Source organism: Molossus molossus, unplaced genomic scaffold (genome assembly GCF_014108415.1).
Source record: "Molossus molossus isolate mMolMol1 unplaced genomic scaffold, mMolMol1.p scaffold_m16_p_11, whole genome shotgun sequence".
Lineage (NCBI taxonomy): Eukaryota > Metazoa > Chordata > Mammalia > Chiroptera > Molossidae > Molossus > Molossus molossus.
In genome coordinates, this window is record NW_023425346.1 from 56,572,665 (window position 1) to 56,576,531 (window position 3,867).

Below are 3,867 nucleotides of genomic sequence, written 5' to 3' on the forward strand. Positions count from 1 at the left end.
GAATTCACTCTTTTTAATAATGTATTATAAATATGGAAGATTGAATTTTGTATATTAATACTTAGTTTTAAGAATGGAATAATGTTTGGAAATAGTAAGACCCAACTGCTATTTCATTAATATTATAGATGCCGGGGTGGGCAAAAGTAGGTTTACAGTTGTTCATATGGAGAATAATAAATAATAATACAATACTAAACTCTGTTTCACATACTCACAACTGTAAACTTTCTTTTGCCTAGCCCTGTATAACTACACCTGAATTGGTAACATGTCTTTCATATGTGAGATGATATTCTAAGCTACATCTTGATTACATTGTCAATGGCCAAAAATTTTTAAATCAGTACAGTGCTTACTAAAAGTGTTTGGCATGTTATGCTTCCAAAATGACTGTTTTGAAATTCCAAGTAACCAGTTAATTTCTGATGACTTTGTATAGAACTTGATATATATGAGTCAGAATTATTCTGTTCTGATTCTGTACATTATAACTGAACACTTATGAGAAAAACTCTTGATGTATTTTGATTAGTTAAGTGTAAATTTGTTTGCATATTTGAATCCTAATCTTAGTTTAGGAAGTCTAAAAGTAACCATTTTTGTAAAGTTCATATGCTCTTTTTTTAATGTTATCTTGGTTTTTAGTATTTATATAGTAGTAATGTTACTAGTAAAAGATTTATAGACAAAGCATATAACTACTAACTGTTCAAAAGCCTAAATGATAGGCATATTTTGTATTTCATGTTACACTTGTTTTGTTTCACAGTGAACTTTTTAATCCCTTTTAGTAAAATAAAAAAGACATTTGAATTTCTTTTAGCATAAAACTCTACATTGGAAAATATAACTGTGTTCATATGGTTAGCAAAATACACTTTGCCACCAAAGCTAAATGAAAATGTAAAATACCTCCAGATATTTGTGCCAATGAACTTTTCTTAGCATATTGGGGTTAAAGCAAAAATAATCTTTTATGTATTTTTCATTTAGGATTTATGTTAAATATGTAAATCCTCAAAACTTATATTCCATATGCTAATTTTTCTTTGAAAATATATAAAGCTTATAGCATTGTTGTATTCTATTTCAACTGATTTCTGGAACATTAGTTCTCTGATATTGGGGGTAAAAATTAGTTTACCCATTAATGTTCTTTCAGTAATTAATTGAAGTAATCACTTGAAGTAGTCTTACTTTAGATTCATTCTGTGATGTAAAACTTTAAATTTTGTTGCACAGATAATTTTTAGTACAGGTGTCTCATTTATGCAATGAAAGTTTATAGAATTTGTTTTCTTTGTGTTTCCATTCAGTCCCTTTGTACAGTCATGTGTTTCATAGGAGAGAATTATCCACTAGACCCTAACATAGTACAATGAAATAAATATTTTAAAATGCGTATCTTAAAGGAAATTATTATTTAAAAACCAAGATGTTAATGCTAAAATGTTAACATTGGTATGGTATACTCTTGAGAGAAAAGTAGAAATTTGGTAGATTCAAAAACTTATGTTTATGGTTAATGTTCCTTAATTTCTCCCCTATACAAATTCTCACAGAATTTTAGTCTCTTTTATTTTAGTATTTTCCTTAATTTAATGTCACTTACTGTTTCTCTGCCTAATAATGTGGGATGCAGTTTGCATAAGAAGCCTTGGCTGTGAAAAGGCAGCCGAGAGAGCCACGTATTAAAATGTTGAGCCTTGATTTAGTGACACTTTACCCAATAATCTGGTTGAGACTGTGGATCTTAGTAAAAAGATGACGTACAAGACCTAAAAGTTAAGTGAACATTGTTTTTTGGAGTGAGTTTGTCCTTTGTGTTGAATAACTTGATCCTAAGTAGGAGATGCCTGTATTTAACATAACCATGCTTTCTACATAATCAGATATGTGTTCGTTGGAATACTGGTAGAAATAACTTTTCTCTTCCTCCACTGTGGAGGGGGGGAAATTCCAATTTTTAGTGTATATAAATTAGGAAGTTGTATATTGTATTTACATTTTTAAAATATGAACATGACTTAAACATATTATTTTAAAGTGATTGTCTTATTGTTTCTTAAACTTATGACTAACTAAATGTAGCAATGTACCCATGAGAAACCAGACCAAAATTGAATGCATATTATCACTGTGACCTTGAACTTATAGTCGTTTGGGATAAAATAGACTGTGCCTTAAAATGATGAAGGAATGAATGCCCTGCAATTTTATAACTGTATATTTTATTATTGATAATCTTCTCAAATTGGCCCAACTCCTTTTCTTTGAGGTTGGTGAAGTAAAAGTCTAAAGTAAAAGCTGACCAGTATTTCCCTTAGTATTTCAGAACTTTGCTGTAGAGGCCACTCTTAGTTTCCAGAGTTCTCATTTCAGATTAATGATGACTTACACTTTATAGACATAGAAAGTCACATTGGGTGTAAGTTTATGAAAATATTTTTTAGGATAAGGTGGTGACACTTCTGTTCTGAATTTATAACACATGGAAAGATTAATCTTAATCTTAAATGTAATTCTTTTGTCTTTTTAAATAAATACTCTATCAAAGACAGATTCTTCCCTAAGACCTGTATTTATTTTTCCTCAGATTTTTGAGGTTTGTATTTATGTTTAAAATAAACTAATTTCACCCAATGATGGTTTTTAGTAATTAAAATAATCTCATTCATGTATACTTTTAAATATTATTTTCTCCTCTTCTGTTTTTCCTTCCTAATTATTTTTAAGATATTTAGAGAACTGACTACAGTTTTGTTTTATTGTTTTTTTTTAATGTAAAGACTTGCATTTTACAGTTCTTATTTAAAACCATTGATATAGCTTCTATTAAAACATGTTATTACATTGCTTCTCAGCTTTTTGGCTAAAATCAAGTGTAGTATCTGTTCGTACCAGTTTAATATCCGATACGTCCTCTGTCCGAGGACATCATATTGCATGCGTTTTTGGAGCAGGGAGATGGAATGGGAGCTTGCTCCTTCCACTCTGCGCATCGACCGGTGTTGCAGCGTCTCCGGGAACGGTGCCTTGGAAAAAATAAATAAAACAAGTTATTTCATCCATAGGACATTCATGGTCTGTGTTAAAAGATGCCCACATCTCTCAGAAGTTGATGTATATTTTTCTGTTTTAATTTTGAACATAAACTCAACACATTTCCCTCTTTCCATTTTATCCACTACCTCCCCCGCAAAAACATAAGTATAGGTTTTTCTAAAAGTATGTAGAGAGAAAACATGTATTTCCTTAAAGCATGGTCCAGTTGAGTTGGAAGTAGTTTGGGCAAGGGTATGTAATAAAATACATGGCTGTCAACCTATGTCAGTTTTTATAGTTAAAAGTTTATAGAGGATAAACTGTGTTATGCTGAGGTAGACTCAGTAATCATTTGTTTGCAAATTGATCATTTTGTTCTCATCTATAAAATGCAGTGCTTAGTAACAATACTTAAGTACAGAGGAATTTGTCCCATAGTATATATGGAAAAATATTGTCACCTCGCAGATCTTTCCATTTGAAAACATGCATGATCTTTTCCTGTGCTTTGTACAATGTATGGTGTACTAAATACACTTAAGTGTAATTTCCTGTGTATTTTTGGTATGGTATATAATTAACATTATTACATTAACTGGTTATGATTCACAAAATGCAGTTTATTGTATTCGGTAGAGTGTTGTGAATGTTTTTATCTGTGTTTCAAAATAATGGTGTAGGGTTTAATAGATGAATATTTGCCTTCGGTCTCCGCTCAGGTATTAATGTGTAGCAATTTTTGGTGCTTTCTTTTCAATCTGTCATAATCTGGTGTTCTGAATGTTCAACAATAAATTTGGTGAACAAGGACGTGTGGTG

The 3,867-nt window shown here is 30.6% G+C and overlaps 1 non-coding gene across 1 annotated transcript; it reads left to right on the forward strand.

Annotated features, from left to right (window-relative positions):
• Nucleotides 1–2,855: 2,855 nt before the first annotated feature.
• Nucleotides 2,856–3,045, forward strand: LOC118625954. The gene has a single exon (XR_004958798.1). It is a non-coding gene; the product is annotated as a U2 spliceosomal RNA (small nuclear RNA).
• Nucleotides 3,046–3,867: the final 822 nt, after the last annotated feature.